General features: G+C 41.7%; 1 protein-coding gene and 1 long non-coding RNA gene across 6 annotated transcripts in view; one reads left to right on the top strand and one right to left on the bottom strand.

The window, feature by feature from the left end:
• The window catches only part of DCLK1 (doublecortin like kinase 1), a 200,292-nt gene that overhangs the window by 145,194 nt on the left and 35,251 nt on the right, over positions 1 to 19,847 (bottom strand). The window lies entirely within an intron of this gene.
• On the top strand, positions 627 to 19,572 carry LOC309369016. Its single transcript, XR_014168012.1, has 4 exons — positions 627 to 1,307; positions 17,238 to 17,293; positions 19,076 to 19,147; positions 19,267 to 19,572. It is a non-coding gene; the product is annotated as an uncharacterized lncRNA (long non-coding RNA).

Raw genomic sequence — 19,847 nt, 5'->3', positions numbered from 1 at the left:
CCTTTCCTCTCCTCTCCCCCAGAGCCCTCCATGCACCCTCAAAATCTACTCCAGTGTTGGAGGAACGCCTGGACACATTTGCACGGGCACACACAAGAAAGGGGACTTTGTAACTGCAGCACTGGATACAACCCACCTTACAGCAGCTCAACACCTTACGTGGCAAGACCTTTTACTTTCCAGAGATGACTCAAGACATTTTGCCGCCTAATGCAAATGACCAAGTGGCATCCAGCCCTTTCACATGCATAGGCTGACCCAGCAGCCTGTTGCATCTTATTCCCGAATGGCTGAAAGGACAGCATCCTCCACTGCAGCTAAAGGTAGCCAATTAGCTGAAGGGTCTCTAGGCAGGTTGAATAGCACACTTGCTGTCCTCAGACGTCCATCTCACTCTGTCTAATGGTATGGCCTGTCAGGCGTGTTTCCTGCAGATCCACTCTATGTGGATGATATACCTGAAAATACATGCATTTAGGAATCATGTCTGAGTTGGTTAATACAGATATGCATACTTACATATGAAAACCACATTTTTACACATTTGCTGCAGGAAACACTATAGCAAGCATGTCTAGAGCTGCTAGGAGATGTTTTCAGAGATGCTTCAGAAAAACAGATAGCAGGAATGGGGGGTTTTCATCATGGAATCTGCGCAACATGTTGCTAAAGGAATAATCACTGGTCCTGACAGTAAGTCAAGGAAGTCAAGGAAGCAAATACTTTAGAGAAGCCCTTTATTCCTTTTCCATTGCTGAACTACAACTGCTGCAGGAGGCCATGCATTCATATCTGTACATGCATGTATGAAATCTGACATAGTCCCCACAACCTCCTACCTGTTATTTGCCTTCAGAATGCAAGGATGCCCTAAATGGGTCCTTTTTGTTGCCATTTCAGAACCCCACCCGCCTTTGTACTGAATTAGGTAAAAGCTCAGCATTTCCAGAGCTGATGCCACAGCAAGTCAATGATAATAAAGGTTGATATGATTCCATGAATCTTTAAGCAACTGCCTGGAACTAGTCTTCCATGCTTGATGCACTCTGCCTACCTTTTGTAAGATGCCAGATAATTTTAGCTCATGTTGTTTGACCCTTTTTGTTTTTCCTGGAGGCAAAGAATGCACACGTGTTCTCACTACATTATGAATCTGCTCTTTTTAATTATGTAAACTTGGCGGGAGGTTAAGACTCCTCATTTGTTTCAATTTACAGCTACCTATCACAGAGGAAGTTGATTCACAGGAAAGAAATCAAAGCTCTTCTTCTTGAAAGCTGATGATCTCCAACGGGCTAGGGACAAAGGTGAGAGCTGTTTCCTAGTTCTGCTGGATCTCTCAGCAGCTGTTGATACAGTCGACCATAACATCCTTCTGGACCATCTAGAGGAGCTGGGAGCTGGGGGCACTGTTATGCGGTGGTTCCACTCCTTCCTCCTGGGCCGTGTCCAGAAAGTGGTGGTGGGGGATGAGTGTTCAGACCCCTGGGCCCTCACTTGTGGGGTACCTCAGGGTTTTGTCCTCTCCCCCATGCTTTTTAACATCTACATGAAGCCGCTGGGAGAGATCATCAGGGGGTTTGGGCTGGGTGTCCATCAATATGCAGATGATACCCAGCTCTACCTCTTTTTTAAATCAGAACCAGTGAAGGTCCTGTGTGAGTGCCTGGAGGCGATTGGAGGATGGATGGCGGCTAATGGATTGAGGTTGAATCCTGACAAGACAGAAGTACTATTCTTGGGGGACAGGGGGTGGGCTGGTGTGGAGGACTCACTGGTCCTGAATGGGGTAACTGTGCCCCTGAAGGACCAGGTGCGCAGCCTGGGAGTCATTTTGGACTCACAGCTGTCCATGGAGGCACAGGTCAATTCTGTAGCGAGGGCAGCTGTCTACCAGCTCCATCTGGTATGCAGGCTGAGACCCTACCTGCCCGTGGACTGTGTTGCCAGAGTGGTGCATGCTCTAGTTATCTCCCGCTTGGACTACTGCAATGCACTCTACGTGGGGCTACCTTTGAAGGTGACCCAGAAACTACAACTAATCCAGAATGCAGCAGCTAGATTGGTGACTGGGGGCAGCCACCGAGACCATATAACTCCAGTCCTGAAAGACCTACATTGGCTCCCAGTACATTTCCGAGCACAATTCAAAGTGTTGGTGTTGACCTTTAAAGCCCTAAATGGCCTTGGCCCAGTATACCTGAAGGAGCGTCTCCACTCCCATCGTTCTGCCTGGACACTGAGGTCCAGCGCTGAGGGCCTTCTGGCGGTTCCCTCACTGCAAGAAACAAAGCTGCAGGGAATGGGGCAGAGTGCCTTCTCAGTAGTGGTGCCCACCCTGTGGAACACCCTCCCATCAGATGTCAAAGAGATAAACAACTACCTGACATTCAGAAGACATCTGAATGTATTGCTCTTATATCAGAGGAGTTTTCAGTCACGAATTCTCACCTGCATATTAAAACGACACAGCCAAGGCACTGATTTACTATCTCATCTGTTGTTTGTGAAACTTGGCCTTAGCCACCGAGACTTGACCATCAAACTTAACAGCCCTGAAATATCTCCAATCATTGTGGAAAATTAACACTCAAATGCCTGAAAAGAAATATATATCTGCGAGATGTCAAAGGGATAACAGTTTCAGCACCAGACAAGCTTCCCTGGAGATGAGAGGCCACTGGTGAAAATCGAAACCAGGTATTCCAAATCATAAGACTAAACAACATTACAATAATAAGTAGAAAAGAACATTCTTTTTAAGCTCATGCTTCTGTTATGCAATGGATACCAATTTCCCCTGGCTTTAAAAACACTTCTATATGATGGCAGGAGACGTTGCCTTGGAAACTAGTGTGATCATAAAGCAATAGGCCACAGCTTCTCAAATGTTACCATGTGTGGTGGCGGCGGCGGGGGAATTGCACATCACAAAAATATCTGCTAAATATTTCCATATAAAGTGTTCTGACCACATATGTTCAAATTAAATTCTTAAGTTAGTGTTGCCAGACGTGTGTGTGTGTAAAATGTGTGTTTTCTGTTTTTTAGCATCATCCAGCTGAATTGTTGCAGACACACTGCCAAATGACAGGCTTAAAAGAGAGTGAGGAGGTTATTTTAAAAAATAGTGAAAGAGGAAATTAGGTGCTCTTGTCTTTTCTTTGTATGAAGATAAAGGGCTGTGCAGGACTTCCCCTTCTCTTCCCACTGTGTGGCTCCAAAATATGTTCTAGGGCCCCCCCCAAACCTCTGAAACAGTTTTTGAGGATGTGGAGGGGCTGTAGGGGAGGAGGAGGAGGGGGGAGTTCCATTCTGTGCGGAAGTCTGCTGCACAAGCAAAATGGCTGTGTTGGCCATTTTACCAATTTGCAGCTTGCTCTAAAAAGATTCAGCTAGATTACAGTAAGGACAACAAGTGTCAAATACTGAAGGGTTGAAATAAGAGATTTTGTACAGTGTAGCAAACCTAAAGTACAGTATATGCAGTTAAAAAGATGTTCTGCAAAGAACAGGTTGGATCTATATTTTGTCATTTTTTAGAGTAAGCTCACTGAAAGCAATGGACCTACACCAAGAATGGCTAAGTACTGCCTAAACACCCTGTACATGTTTGCTACAGTGTTTGCTATGTATTCCAGTTCAGGACTGGGGTAGTGAAAAGGTCTTTGTTGAAGGAATATAACTTATTTATAGCTAGCTGGAATGAGTACTACTTTGTATGGGACTTTTGGGAAAGATGTGCAGAATTTGGACCTTTTCACAGATTGGCCTGGACTCAAGAGTGAGCAGTTCCCAGGTCCAGAAGTTGGGGACTTCACCAGTTCTAGACAAACTTGCACTCCCTCTGAAGGAAGAGATACATAGTTTGAAGGTGCACTTAGATCCAACTTCATCACTGGAGGTCTAGGTAACTTCCATGGCAAGGAGCACCTATTATCAACTTAGGATGCTACACTAACTATACCCTTTCCTGAGCAGATATAACTTGATCACCATGATGCATGCATTAATAACCTCAGTATTGGTTTCCGATAATGCACTTGAGGCTGGAGTGGAAATTAAAGCTGGTGCAGCAAACCAGGTTGCTGAGTGGAGCACCTGGATGAACACATATTACACTGTGTGCTGACAGAACTATACTGGCTGTCCATCAGCCACCAGGTCATTTCACTCTTATTAGTTCCATATAAAGCCTTGAACAACTTGCACATGCACCTGTATAGACCCATAAAGATTACTTGATCATCAGGGAAATTTTACTCACAGCATCACACCCTACAGAGTATCAAGGGGCAGTGACCAAGGCATTTTCTGACATTGCCCCTGCATTATGCTATGCCCCTTTCCCCTTGCCATATGTGAAGAATCATCCATCTGTTGCTTCAGACATCTTGTAAAGAGATAGCCTTTTGCCCAGCTTTCCCTGACCCATAAGATTAGAATCTGTTATTACTGAATTCCTGTTTGCATCTGTTTTCAGAATACTGTTTTACTAGTTCTTGTGCTGTGTCTGTTTTCAGGATACTGCTTCACTGTTTTTTTGGCATATTTTTTGTATATACTTATTTGATACTTTAAAGCTGCTTTGAAATGTTTTAAATGATTATATAATGTACAAATGGAAGAAGAAAATTCATAGATGGAAAGTTTTCAATCTTTTCTTTTCCCTGTACCCCTAAAAAAAAAGTCTCCAGAGACTGAACAATGTGGATTGGGCACAGGAGGCCTCTTGGGGAAGCACAAACTAGCCCAAAACTGTTCAGACAAAAAACCTGTATCAAGAGCAAGAGTCTGCCAGACTTAACCATCTTTCCAGTTGATACTGTAGTTCAGTGACCCTGAAACAGGAGACTGCCTCTTCTTATGAAGCAATGCAAAGAGTAGTCTAGGTGAAGAATAAAAGGTAATGGTAAAGGTACCCCTGCCCGTACGGGCCAGTCGTGTCCAACTCTAGGGTTGTGCACCCATCTCACTTAAGAGGCTGGGGGCCAGCACTGTCCGGTCATGTGGCCAGCGTGACGAAGCTGCATCTGGTGAGCCAGCACCAGCGCCGCACACGGAAACGCCATTTACCTTCCCGCTATAAAGCGGTACCTATTTATCTACTTGCACTTAAGACTGCTTTCGAACTGCTAGGTGGGCAGGAGCTGGGACGGAAAAGACGGGAGCTCACCCCGCCGCGGGGATTCGAACCGCCGACCATACGATCGGCAAGTCCTAGGCACTGAGGTTTTACCCACAGCGCCACCCACGTCCCTAGGTGAAGACTAAAGTACCTGCTAAAGACATAGATTTTGAAAGAGGGCTCTAGAAACATTAAAGCATGGGTAGGCAAACTAAGGTCCAGTGGCCGGATCCAGCCCAATCGCCTTCTAAATCTGGCCTGTGGATGGTCTGGGAATCAGCGTGTTTTTACATGAGTAGAATGTGTCCTTTTTTAAAAAATGCATCTCTGGGTGATTTATGGGGCATAGGAAGTCGTTCATATATTTTCCCCAAAATATAGTCCGCCCCCCCAAGGTCTGAGGGACAGTAGACCGGCCCCCTGCTGAAAAAGTTTGCTGACCCCTGCCATACAGGATTTGCCAAGACGACACCTTGAAAGGAATATAGAATACATATATTTCAAATAAATATATTTGAAAATGACAAAGTTTTGCAAGAGGCTAATGATTACCGTGAGCCACTTTGACAGCTGACCCAGAGGAAGCAGAGTGGGCCCAGTCAGAGAGTAATCAGCAGGCATTTGAGAAGATTAGGATATAAGATAAGATAAGGACACAGCAGTCCAGAGCCTTCGACTGAAGCACTCAAGTACGGGGACCAGCTGGCATTGCAGTGTGACACATCGGAGACAAAGGTAGCAGCTGCCTGGTTAGAGGAGTCTCAGACAGCACCAACTGTATTTACCGACAGTCAGAAACAGAAAGGGAAGATGCACCAATTGAGGGTGAACCATTGGTCACCCTCTTTGGGATGGGACCATTCAATCAACTCACATTTGACCAGACTGAATAACATGCCAAAGCCATTACTGTTGGCTGAAGTCAGCAACTTGTGATTGTTCCCTCCATCTGTGTCTTTGCCAGTATCAATGAGTTGTCTCCCATCTGCTTCCATAGTTCTCCCACTCAGTTCTATCTGCACTAATGGTGAAGCTTTACCTTGCAACACATTTACTTTCCTGGTAACGGTCCTCTGGAAGCACATTTTGCCATCTGGAATTTTTGGAATACAAAGATGTGAGGTGTTTTCAAAATGAATCAAATAATTTTGCAGCACCAGTCCAAGACACTTTGTTGTCTAAGCTGTAACAGCAAATGGTGTTTGTAGCACCCAAGGCCAGTCTAGTTAATTTTGTACCTGAGCCAGGAAATCCCACAAGACAAAAGATACAATGTTAATAAAGAAATAAAATTATTTACAATTTGCTACCCTTGGATGCAAGAAGATCAAACCTATCCATTCTTAAGGAAATCAGCCCTGAGTGCTCACTGGAAGGACAGATCGTGAAGCTGAGGCTCCAATACTTTGGCCACCTCATGAGAAGATAAGACTCCCTGGAAAAGACCCTGATGTTGGGAAAGATGGAGGGCACAAGTAGAAGGGAACAACAGAGGACGAGAGGGTAGGTCTGGATATCTGGTGGTTTATAATCTTCCTTTTAACTAATTTTCTCGAAGAAGTTTATGGCACCAGGGTCACCCTCTCCCAAGAAATGGGTGCATCCAAGGTTCTTGAAGATTGAGACATGGTAAAGCAAGAAAACTGTAGCAAGCAGCTGACATCATTGGCAGTAATGTATTATTAAAATATCAGTAAATGCAAGAGCAGCAACAAATGTTCACTGGCTGATCTCACTCTGTTGGGCTGCTAGTCAAATGCAGGAAATTTTCAAAGCTTTCAGTTCCTAATGAGTCTCTAGGGTTCTCTATGAATGAGTTTTCAAAAGTATGTGCAGGAGGTGCAAAGAGGAGGGAATCAAGGGAGTTTTAAAGGACCGGTGGTGATATCAAGCAGTCTGGACCATCTAGGGAATACGGTAATGCCTTAATCATACACAACTCAGAAGTACTTTACTGGTAACAAAGAAGGTCTCACTTCTTGGCCATTCTACTCTATGTTCACCCAGAACTGGACAATGGCTACTATGGAGGAATGTGTTTGCATTTTGCATTTTCTGTTTTTAATATTGTGATTTTATGTTGGGAACTGCCCTGAGATCTATGGGTATAGGGTGGTACACAAATTTTAAAAATAAATAAATAAATATGTTCACACAGCAATTACATGAGGAAGAGTATCTTAATAGGTCAAGTTCTGGAATTGCTTCTAATACCTGTTTTGTTGTTTTGGAGTTGCTTCTGATACCTGTTTTGTTGTTTCTCTGGGAAAAAGCACTACAGCTTAAGAAAAGTAGTTTCATGTGTACAATTTAAGAGCAGAATTTCTACCCTTTTGTTTTCACATCTCTGTGCTTGACAATCAGAATGTGGGAGGGAATCTATGGATTGTCAGTTTAGCAACAAGTTATTCTGGAACCTGATCTTAGAAATAATGAGTTCTACTTAGCCACTTCTTCCATTACATAAATAAAATGCTAGCATAGTATTAATTGAATGCTTTTCCAGGTGCCCAGTTGTTTTAATGATTTGCTTTCATTTTACTGTGCAGCATTTTAAAACTCTATGCTGCCTAAAGCCTTAATAGTAGAATATGCTAGAAATCTAAATAAAAAAATACTCTTCTATTACTCATTATTTAAAAATAAAATTGTGTAAAATGAATATAAACCAGATTGTTCTAAAAGACGTTCAGGTTGGATCAAATAGGATTTGGATGATTTTTCTAGCACCACCACATATAAGATTTCATTAAAAATGACACCGCATGAGACTAGCATAATGCAACTTGAATCTTTGCAATCATTTATAGGTTCTTTGATGCCACTGGAAATTTCTCCTTCTTCTCAGTCAAGGGATTCTTAAAGCAGGTTGTGAAAACAAGTCATGCACACAAGTGGTTGACTCATCTCAAAATTTATATTCCCGACTGCCACTGCAAATCCTCCTTCCCCAAATCCAAGATTGGATTACTGTGCCTTCTCATCCCTCTGCATGCAATCAGCCCTCCAAGGAAATACCTCCATGATCTGCCCAGTTCACATGTTTGCACATTTCCCAGAGGATGGAGAACTTATGGCTTTCCTGTTTAGGGAAGTTTTTAATGTTTGAAGTTTTATTCTGTTTTTAATGTTCCATTGAATGCCGCCCAGAGTGGCCAGGGAAACCCAGCCAGATGGGCGGGGTGGAAATAATAAATTATTATAATATTATTATTCCAGATGTTGTGGACTACAAATCCCATCATCCCTGACCATGCTGGTCAGGACAGATGGGTACTGAAGTTCAACATCATCTTGGAGGGCCACAAGTTCTAGCAATAGAGGATCTACCACTGAAAGTCACAGGAAGATCACTCCTTCTTCAATGTTCAAATCACTCCAAGATCCCCACCTCAAAACAGAACCTTTCCTTTTCTTTTTTTAAGCTTGCTGAAATGTGCAGTTATCCTTTTTCTAGGATGACTGATGAAAGGGGAGGAATATTCAGTACCCATATAAAATAAAGTCTACAGAATTATCCTCAAAGCCTGGGCAGCCAGTTTTGTTCCAAGAGAAAAGGGGAATAGTATTTTCCATTCTCAGCCTCCACCTCCTTCTCTACCATATTGCAAAGCAACAGACTTTGAGGGTCATACCATGTCCATCTACTGGAACAGACAAACCTCACTAACACCACTTAATCCCTCAAAGCTCGTTTCCCAAAATCTTTATTAAGGGATACACCAAGGCCATCTGAATGCATGTCACGATAAAATGCACTGTCTAACTTAATTCTTCTATCTTACGGGAAAAGCCAGATCATTGAATAATCAGATTTAGCTATCAGTACAGCAGAGGATCTAAGGTTTTAAACCAATTTAAAGCCTGCAAATACCATATGCCAGCTGACAAAATAAAGCAGCATAATTGATTCTAATACTCACCCGCTATAAACACCACCATGACAAAGAGAAATGGTTGTATCAAGTCTTAACACAATGGCAACAGGTCGCCTGTGCTTCAGGCCTTATGCCTGGAATGACAAATAACAGTCAACACAGCCATCCTGCTATCAAATCCTTCCTAAAGGATTTTAACCCATTTAAGTCTCCCACACACCCTTTTAAAAAATGACACAAAATGTTTTATTAATTCCACTTTCAACTACAGGGCAATATATTGCTCTTGAGAATGACTATGCGGCATACCTGTTGAATACTATATAGTAGTCCCATCAGTTACAAATCTGCTGATGAGAGACTGGTACTATTTTACAAGGCCTGGCTCAAGTAAAATTGCCCCTACCTTCCTTCATTCTACTTGCACATGAGCAGGTTGTTGTGTTTAAAAAAGAACACCTATAAGCAACCTAAATACAAAGGCAACCTTGAACGCCATACAGGTTTTGGTGTCCAATGCATTTTTGCATTGCTTGTTGATGATGTGTTTTTCTGTATGCACTCCATTGCCATAATTTTCCATATATACAATGACTGTAGCTACCTTCTATTTTTTTTTAAAATAATTTTTATTAAGGTTTTCCAAATTAAAACAAATAAAATCCAATTCATAAACTTTTTCCAATATCCAGGACTTCCCCTCCCCACCCCCTCTTGTGTTCCAAATCTTCCAAAAAAGCAATAATATTCAACAAATTCTTATTCCCAAAATACACTCATCATCAATAACTCAATTTATCCAAATTTCCATCCCCTAAGGTCGACCTATTCCCTTCCACGAGTTCCCCCCTTTCAAATATAGTACAGATGAAAATAGAGTAAAAACAAACAATAATTTTACAACCTTTGGATTCCAAATTTCCCTCCCCTCTTTCCCTGTTGCGTTCCTCCTATCCCTCCACTTCTAATGTCTTCCTGATGAACCCACATTTCACTAAACCCACATCCCTCTGGTTCTTTACCGGTCTTTTTTTTTTTTTAAATTACAGATGTCCAATCATAGAAGGAGTCTATCAAAGGGGGCCCATTTCTTCTATCCAGATTTTTATATCCAGGAGTATAAACTCCAATTTTATATCCACCTTCTATTTACCTCTTCTCTTAGGGCAACCCCCTCAAAAAAAAGGCAGGTCCAGTTTGCACATAACGCTTGACATCAACAAATCATTGTGCATACTCTGGAGAGAAGAGCACGGTCATTTTGCTTCTCCTCTAGTCCTGCTGTTACTGCTTTACTGTAGGTTAAGCTATGGTTTGGCTTACAATTAAACCGCAATCCCAGGTTCAGATACAGCTCCCCCAGACAAACCACAAGTAGTAAGCCACAAAACAAACCTTGACTACAGGGTCATAGAGACAGGGTCATAGAGATGTAGCTCAATGGTACAACATATGCTTTGCATGCAAAAGGTTCCAAGTTCAATCCCTGGCATCTTAAAGTGGGGCTGGAAAATACCCATTGTCTGAAATCCTGGAGGGCCTTACCAGTCAATGCAAAGTACACTGAATTAGATGGATGAACTGTCTGACTTGGCACAAAGCAGCTTCCTATAATGATTATAATTCTGACCACATGCACATTAGCTAGCCTGACACTGAACTACTGTACACATGGCTATTTTGTTAAGCTACTGGATGATAGCAATATATATGTGTGTGTTTTGTTGAGAAGACCGCAGGACACAAAGATTCAGACCACACAGGAAACCTGGCATAGACTCAGCAGAGACTACTTAAAATAAAAACCCATTGCTGGTTAATTACAGTGAAACCTGGAACCGGAAGGTGAAGAAAGAGCAAATGGTTACATTTTCAGTTCAATGAGCTTTACAATTTGTTTCATTATACAGTCATACCTCAGGATAAATGTGCTTCAAGTTAAGTATTTTCGGGTTGCACTCCACAGCGACCCGGAAGTAAAGGAGCGCGTTACTTCCAGGTTTCGCCGTGTGCGCATGCGCAGACGGTCAAAATGACGTCATGCGTGGAAGCAGCGAAATGCAACCCACGGATGCAGGTTGCGTTCGCTTCAGGATGCGAACGGGGCTCCGGAATGGATCCTGTCCACATCCCAAGGTACCACTGTATTTGAGATGCTACCTCAAGGGATTCCTCCCATTTTTTGGCTGGCTGAAGGTGGGGGATTACAAAATGAATAGCAAAAAAGTATATGGCTTAGCACATGCATAAAAAGAATATGGCTTAGCACATGCATAAAACCATTTTCATGCCTACTACTCTATAAGTTAAGCGATACAGGACTCTTGATAAAGTACTCTGCTTTATGCTGTCCATCTCCAAAACTATTGCCTGCATGTATGTTCCCTAGACTTCATGCCAAATAGTTGGGAGAAGCTGTATAGCTCAATAGCAGCTGTCAGGTTTTGTAATGCACAGTAGATTTAATCCTAGGCCTTTCCAGATGTAAGAACTCAGAGAGCAAGGCTGGAAAGACCATGAGAAACCATCAGAGTCAGCCATCCAGGGCTAGATGGTTGGTTCAAAGTAGTACAATGCAGCTCCTTCTAAAACCTTGCTTTCCACAAGCAGCCTTGAATTCAGTGACTTAGTAAACCTATCAGATGCTTACCAAATGCATCAACATGCAAAACTATCCTGGGAGACACGACACAGGTACAAGCGTGTCAAGAACATTTTTGGAATTCATTTTTAAAAACCCAGCCATCCCCATCTTAATTCAAATCTCTCTGAATCTACACAATTAAAGCCTTTAATTAGGAGACAGTTTTCGCAGGAGAGAGAAGTAGCTTTTTATAGAACTAAATAACTTTATGATGAGCACATCTGCATTGGAAAGGTCAGCTATTAATTTTGTGGGAGCTGCTTGTCATTCTATCACCTGGAAGAATAGCTTTGAAGAATCCAAGACTTAATTATAGCAACAATTCAGTCTCCCTCCTTTTGTGGGCTCGTAAATTTAGGCAAGTGCAACAGTCTACAGAGCATACTGTTTGAAGATGTCTATTGGCTAACTCAATGAAACACTCCATCAGTGCTTCCAATATGCTTTTTTCATGAGCACGAAGCACTTCCAGTGTTTACAGATTAGACATCCTTAACAGGAATTTTGTTTGATTTAAATTGATTTCGCTGTGTCCATTCACAATGAGCACGGTCTGAAGTGAAGATAATGACATTAGCATGACTTGGGCCTTGACAATTATATTAGTCACCATGAACAGAAACTAAATATTCAGAGAACAGAAAAGGCTTCAAGGGAATTTATTCTCTCCTTATGAGTAAGCCTTCATAGACCATTTCCAGGAGAACACATCATTTATTTAGGAGGCATAAGGTCACATTGACACAAACAGAAGGAAAAAAAAAGTGGAGGGGGAGAATTCTCTCTATGAAAGCCAGATATATAAAATGGAATGTTTACCCATTCACTACTAGGACAGATGAAAGTGCCTTACACCAGGCCACACTACCTATCTAGCCAGTGTTTCTGTTTTGAATAACAGAAGTTCTCAAGGGTCTCAGGTAGAGGAAATAACAAATGGAGAGAGTGTTCTTGCATCTGGGTCCTGCTTATGGGCTTCTGATAGACATCTGGCTAATCAGGATGTGGAAGAGGATGCAGATGGGGCTTCTGACCTGGTCCAGCAGGACTTTTTTTAGGTATCCTCATCATGAAGTAGTTTGTGAGTACCTGATGCTAAAGTGAAGCTAAGCAGGTGTGGATCTGGTCAATCCCTTGGATGGAAAATAACTGCAATACTCATATAAAGAGTAGAACAGACATAACATAAAGCCATTTTAAAGGCATGCAGATCAGCAGCAGTCACACAAGAATTGTGATGCAGTCAACTGGTGGCTGGTAATTCAGAAGTAGAAACCTCATTTTCAAACTGACTGTACATTACTGATATTTTATGGCACTCTTCAGAGTATTTTCTTTTCAAAGTGGGAATACACACTTGTAGCAATCAAAAATACATCTAAGAATTTCCTTGATTCTATTTATGTGCTGGCAGATTTACAAATGCATATTTAACAGAATCACGTTAAACACACTATGCTCTAAATAATGCATACTGAGTCAGTGATCAAAGTCTTTTTATTATAAAAGTTGGAGAAATATATGTAATTTTAGTATTACACTGAATTCAATTTTACGCTAATAGATTCTGCCTTATTTTTATTTATTTAGCTCATTTATATACCACTCCATGTATCAAAGAAATCTCTGAGAATCCACATTTTAAAACAGCACCAACCAATTAGATATGAATTCACTAACAGTAAGCAGCATATACAAATACCAGCACTATATATTCACATTGTTGCAGGAGTTAGAAAAGCACAGAGTCTAGGTCTTTAACGCAGTAAGTCAAATAAGATGAGCAAATGAAGTGGCCTTCTACTGGATGGTACTCGGTTTTAGAGAAAACCCTTTCTTGAATACATTGCTCTTGAATAAATGAAAATAATTGTTCTAATGTGCTGCCTACTTCCACAGCTTTAACCACCATTAGGCACATTTCAGTGGAAGAATTTCCCACAAGGGAGTTCTGAAAAGATCATAACACAAACACATTTTGCCCTTGCTCATCACAACTGCACCATTCAGAGCTTAGCATTTGAGATAGTTTTGCTATTCCCTTATTCCAACCTCGCCCCTCTACCCACTTAAAAAGCAACAACTTGCATTCTGTTCATCGACTTCTTAAGTGAAAAGTTTTCTACTATTTTGTTTTAATTGTCTTGTCTCCTCCCCTAATTGAGCCATAGGTTCTTCCAGGTGGGTCTTTATCAGTGGGATTGCTGTTGTTCATGCATGTTTGCTTCTTCTTTTTTTGGCAGTGTCCAATATCATTGGCATCAAAATGACATTTCCCATTTTTTCACCATTTAATATGAATTTCCCCTATTCCCACTCACAGAGCTACAGTTCCCACAGTTCCCTTTGAAGAAAGACTGTTAACTCATTCTGAGAAATGGAGGGGAATGGGGGGGTCTCCAAACAACTCTCAGCACCATTAAATGGCAGTTCCTGAGATTCTTTAACTGTTTAAAGTGCTATGGCACTGCTTTAAAAGTATAGTGCAGGTGAAGACTATGAAGATTCCTCCACTTGTCCCCTGCTTATCTGTAGGGCTGCTCCAAGCTCTCCTAGTTAGTCTCAGCAATATGAAAATACAGACACCCATCCAATATGGCAGTGCTGCTAAATAAATAAAATAAAATTATTTTGAGAGTTATAATAGCATCAGTAGGGTATGATCCCTTTTATCAACCTACAGAGAAACCAGGGCTTCAAGTAAAGTATCCATGCCAAACCTAGATCCAATACCAGACTAAAATACACCTGAATCATGCTGCTGGCAAACTCATTCCCCTGGGTGCCAATTCTTATGTAGCCAAATCTGTTTCTGAAATTGCTTAACACCATTTAATCTACAACTTCGACAGTGCCTAAAAAGAAAGAAGCTATTCATAGAATCATAGAATCATAGAGTTGGAAGAGACCACAAGGGCCATTGAGTCCAACCCCCTGCCAAGCAGGAAACACCATCAGAGCACTCCTGACATATGGTTGTCAAGCCTCTGCTTAAAGACCTGCAAAGAAGGAGACTCCACCACACTCCTTGGCAGCAAATTCCACTGTCGAACAGCTCTTACTGTCAGGAAGTTCTTCCTAATGTTTAGGTGGAATCTTCTTTCTTGTAGTTTGGATCCATTGCTCCGTGTCCGCTTCTTTGGAGCAGCAGAAAACAACCTTTCTCCCTCCTCTATGTGACATCCTTTTATATATTTGAACATGGCTATCATATCACCCCTTAACCTCCTCTTCTCCAGGCTAAACATGCCCAGCTCCCTTAGCCATTCCTCATAAGGCATCGTTTCCAGGCCTGGAGATTCAATAGGGATGGGAAAGGAAAAATAAGTCTAGGATGGGACTTTGTGCATAATAAACATTTTGTTAAGGCAGCCTGGCTCTTTCCCACTCACTAATCTTGAATATAAATGTGCACAATAAAACATAGCTGCTGTCTTAGCCAATTACTTTGAAAATCTGAGCAACGCTTAAACATATGATGCTTAAGTGTATACTTTAGCATTTCCTCTTCAAAGGACTCCAATTATGCTCTCCACAGAGAATTTCCCCCTTTTACTGTAGTTAACAGGGGCAAGTCAGTGCTAAGTCAGCTTCCAGGAAGGATACAGGTTCACAGATATGGTAGATTAAAAGTGTTTCTTAATCGAGGAAAGGGCTGCCAGGGCCGCCCCAGCAACAAGTCACAGTGAAATATGTGCTTCTGGTGGCAGACCAGGAGGGGTGGCAAATTGCACCCCATCAGCCACACATAGTGAGGTCACAACTATTGGGCCTGCTCAACTGTTGGTCAACTCTCAGCTGCAGCTGCGACTGCTACTGGTGTGCCAGTGTGGCATAGCAGTTAAGAGCGTTGGACTGGGAGAGCAGGGTTCAAATCCCATGAAACTGCCTAGGTGACGTTGGACCAGTCATAATCTCTCAGTCTAACCTACCTCACTGGGCTGTTGTGAGTATAAAATGGGAAGGAAGAGAATGACATGCGCCACCTTGAGCTTCTTGGAGGAAATGTGGGATACAGAGGGAATAAATATATAAATCCCACTAGTGCAGCCAGGCCACCCACCTCAAAGCATAACACTGCAGGGTGAGAATGGCCCCCCAAATCCTGGGAAGTGGGGGAAGGGAAGGGAAGGGAAGGAGGGGGCTGCCAAGGAGATAGCTAGGGAGCTGCAACAGAAGGTGGCAGCGCAATATATATAATCATAGAATTATATAGTTGGAAGGGACCAAGGGGGTTGCCTAGTCCAGCCCCCTGCAATGCAGAAATCTTCTGCCCAACACGGGGCTCAAACCCATAAGCCTAAGATTAAGAGACTTATGCTTTACCAACTGAGCTATCCCAGCTGTAGTGTTGTACTAGGACAGGGACAGGCTTTGTGACCAGTGTGTCACTTTCCATTTTATGTTAGTGTAAAATCAATTATAAAATTCTTATTTATTTTTTTAAATATCACTTAAGCTGTTTGCACTATAAAACAAACAAAATCATTAAAATGAAACAGCGATGTCAAAACAGGTAAACACGCATAAAAAAATAATGAAACAAAAATGCAAGGGAGCCAAACATATAACAGGAACCAGGCTTACAGGTCAGTGGAAGCATGGGCAAAAAGATAAGTCTTAACAGAACATCTGAGGCAACTGGTGGCAGTCGCATGAGGCAGATTGAAGGAGTGGCAACAGTATTATGGGAAACAGAAGTGGGGACACACAAAAAGAGGTGGGGTGGCAACACATGCCATGCCCACAGATGCCAATGAAATTCAGAGCAACATGGCAATATACCCATCAAGAAGCCACAGTTCCGTAATGCAGTATAAAAGGAACATTAGAAACCAGGACTGAAGTGCTAGCATCTGGGAGTCAGGAGAGGGGGGATATTGGTTTGTTCTTGTTCTTTTTTGTTATGTATTTTGTGTATATTTATGTTGTGGACTGCCCTGAGATCTACAGATGAAGGGCAGTATACAAATATAAAAAATAATAATTATAAATAATAATTATAATCAGGTGGATTAACACAATTCCCACATCTAAATATGCCCAAGTATTTACACAATGCAGTTTTTGACTAAATGTTGTTTTCTTTTAAGTTGGCGCAAGTAACAAGTTTTCTGCACGAACTCTAGAACCTCTGGCATGAGCATTCTTGACCTCCTCTGTTGCTTTTCCAGGAGATTTTCCCACAACTGTTGCAGTGTACATTTCCTTATAAAGAAATGATGACTAAGCAAGTGCTGGATTACTTGACTGGCATAGTACAATGGACCCTTGTATGCTTCTTTCTTGGTTGTGAAAGGGAAAAACCAATGCCACCACAGTCCAGTAACTCACTTAACATCTCTTAAACTACATTCTATAATGTTTCACAGTGATTACCCTGCCCTTCTCTCAGCAGTCCATTGAGGCACAAACCAGCATTGCCTAATTCATAAAGGCCAAATTAAAAGAACTAAGATAGAAGTTATGAGAAGATACAGTCAAGATCACATAGAGTTGTGTTTTTTCATGTTAGTAAATGGCGACAGAGAGGGGGATGAGTCTATTTTGAAATGTTTAATTCTTACCCGTTGCCCCATTTTTTCAGATTAAAATCTCCCTATGAAGTTGGCAATCTCTGGAAGCTAGCTTTCTACAAAAGCTGTAAGTGCTCTGGATGCAGACAGGGATATGACACCCAACTAGGGATTCAAAGAAGCACATCACAGGATGCAGGAGACAAGAAAAGTAAATGATTTTTGTGAGAAGTCTCACAAACTGTACGAGAAAGGTTGGAAGGAACAATCAGAAATACAGTGGTACCTCAGGTTACAGATGCTTCAGGTTACAGACTCCGCTAACCCAGAAATAGTACCTTGGGTTAAGAACTTCGGTTCAGAATGAGTACAGAAATTGTGCGGCAGCAGAGGGAGGCCTCATTAGGTAAAGTGGTACCTCAGGTTAAGAACAGTTTCAGGTTAAGAACGGACCTCTGGAACAAATTAAGTTCTTAACCCGAGGTACCACTGTATATTAGAAGAGAAGAGATATTGGTATACGTATAGAGGGGGAATAAACCAACCTTGAATTAACAATAGAAGGACAACAGTACAAATGACATCAAAATTCTGGCAGTTAAACTGTTGGGACAGAGGTGAGAGGAAATTACCAAAAAGGAGAGAGGGGGCAACACAGAAATTTGCAGTAACCAAGGCATGATCTGGCTATAGCAGAGAGGATGAAAACTGAATGTATCTATATATTCTTCTCTATATAATAAAAATCTAAGGCTGTCATCATGCAGCTCCCATCTGGTACCATGTGCTGTCTTCAACATGAAGTTCCAGATTTATTGTAGTAATTTAGAATAGCTATTTTATTAACAAGCCCACCCTCATATATGTATGACATGCATCAACTGAACTTAGCCTTCTCCAGCTGAACAAACCAACTGGCAGACCTGTTCTTAAATTTCCACTCTTCTCAAAGTTACATATTGTCACAGGTATCTGTTCAAAAAAAGGCTGCTGAATAGGAGGCAGGAGGAGACACAGAATGGAGGGGGGGAGTCCATGTGCAAGGGGGAGGTGAAAAAGGGAGGAGGAGGAGGGTGGAGAAAAGGGTTGAAGATAAGAATTGGTGGTGGTTACCAAAAAAGAGAGGAAGGAATAGGAGGCCTGAGAATGGGGGTAAAGATGAGAGTGGAGATACAAAAGGGGTTACGCAATAGGAGGAGATGATGGCATAATGCAGGGCTGCAAACCAGAAGACAGAAGTAGCTCCAGAAATGGGGTTAGGAAGGAGAAATGGGAGCTTAGTAATTGCATGGGGTAGGAAGGGGGGCCTCTAGGGCAGCCTTTCTCAACTGGGTTGTCAGATGTTGTTGGTCCACAGCTCCCATCATCTCTGACCACTGATTAGGAATGAAGGGGGTTGCAGTCCAATAGCATCTGATACCTCAGGGTTGAGAAAGGCTGCTCTAGGGTGTTAATGCGGAGTGATGGGGGTGAGCAGATTAAGTGCAGCCCGTAGTCTAACAAAGTCCTCAGGACATGACTGCAGGACATCAGTACAGACAGTGTACCAAGGCAGATATGTACGCATACCAAAAGATTTATTCTTCTCCAAAGAAAGACAGCTTCATCCTCATTGTTTCACATAGATGGACACCCATTCAAAATGGCTTCTTCAGCTAAACTGCTTCAGTAGCAATAAAATACTGACATTTTATTTCAGCCAGTCAATTGAAAACACACACACACCTGCTCTTCATGAGTTATGCTCTCATATAGGTTCATTTTTATTATTCCAATACAAAATGGCAGAAATTGATTTTAAATTTTGACTTCCTTTGCCAGAAGTACACTAGAATTAAGTTAAATCACTGAAAATACATAGTGACATGCATGGCCCACAGCTGCTAATTTTACATTTCTGTTTACTAAGATGACCCGGATTATAGCTTCTCCTTCCAACCCCCTGCAAGTTTATTATAAGGAATATGTCAATGAGAAAGAGGTAAATTTCATGGTAATCCCAAATGATGTAAGCAAGCCAACACTTTATTCCAAGATAGCGCATTATACTTGATAAATGCTAATTATTTATTTTAAATATCACATTTTGTTTATTTTCAGGCTGCCAAATACAGGAACCTCATCTGAAAGGAACATGGAAAAACCTTCCACTGTTATTTTTGTAAAGTGTCAACTGGCAATGCTTAATCAGCCCCAAGTAATTTTGCCTCGTTTAGAGCAACAATCCTTTCCTCTGCTTACTTCCAAAATAAAACAGGCCAATTAATTCAATGGCTAGGAAGCATGCTAGCTTTGACACCATCTCACAGTAAAATCTGAGCTATGCTTGTTATAAGCTATGTATTAACACTGCAAAATAAAAATAAAAATGCTATACCACTTCAGCATTGTCTCAGAAATGAGATTCTCTCAACCTCCTCTTCTGCATATACACAGCCATTTTTGGCTGCAAAATTTATTTCTATTGTATAACTACTGCTTATTATGCAAGTTATATAGATTTGCAGCGTGATTAATTTGCGGCATGTTACATTTTTTAAGGAAGGGTGGTGATTTGGAAGCAGTTTTTTAAAAAATTAAAAAATAAGGTTTGTTAATATGAGGACCTTATCCGAAGCAATATGAAAATCTTCCACTGTCTACCAATGCCAGGAATCAAATCCTTGGGTAGCAGCAGCAAC

Source organism: Podarcis melisellensis (genome assembly GCF_964234715.1).
Source record: "Podarcis melisellensis genome assembly, chromosome: 4".
Lineage (NCBI taxonomy): Eukaryota > Metazoa > Chordata > Lepidosauria > Squamata > Lacertidae > Podarcis > Podarcis melisellensis.
The sequence above is the reverse complement of the archived record's forward strand: the minus strand, read 5'-3'. Positions and strand labels throughout refer to the sequence as shown.